Raw genomic sequence first — 452 nt, 5'->3', positions numbered from 1 at the left:
GGGGGCTTGGGGCTGCAGTTCCCCTCCTCCGGCTCAAGCTATCAGCTCCCTGGATGGAGGGGTAACGCTGGGGCATGTTCAGAGGAGGAGATTTCCTTCCCGGGAGTCAATCTGCTCCCTGGACAAGTAGTAAAAGCTCCTTGAGGGCTCCTGCGCTGTACGGCTGAGATGTTGGGTGTGGGTCAGCATGGGAATAACTTGTGTGTCAGTCTCTGCCTCTCAGTATTGAACACGTCCGTTCCTCTGTGGGTTGGCGAGAGGCACTGCTCTGTGCGGAGGGGAAGTGTGGTAGACTTTTTTGGTCTTTCATTTCATTTCAGTTGTAGACCAGAGCTAGGGAATCTCTAATTTAAAAGAATATGTAATGAGCTTTTTTTAAAAAAACAAAACCATATTTAGGCCCAAGGGCAGGCTAGAGCCAGGGTGGCCTAGAAGTGCCTGTTATCTGGGCA

General features: G+C 51.1%; 1 protein-coding gene across 1 annotated transcript in view; it reads left to right on the top strand.

Moving 5' to 3' along the window:
* Window positions 1-452, top strand: part of LOC104490700 (protein unc-13 homolog A-like) — a gene marked incomplete at its 3' end in the record, with an annotated part of 10407 nt that overhangs the window by 1255 nt on the left and 8700 nt on the right. The gene's annotated exons all lie outside the window — the stretch shown is intronic.

Source organism: Buceros rhinoceros, unplaced genomic scaffold (genome assembly GCF_000710305.1).
Source record: "Buceros rhinoceros silvestris isolate BGI_N320 unplaced genomic scaffold, ASM71030v1 scaffold21183, whole genome shotgun sequence".
NCBI lineage: Eukaryota > Metazoa > Chordata > Aves > Bucerotiformes > Bucerotidae > Buceros > Buceros rhinoceros.
Note: the sequence above shows the minus strand (reverse complement) of the source record. Positions and strands in the feature narration are given on the sequence as shown.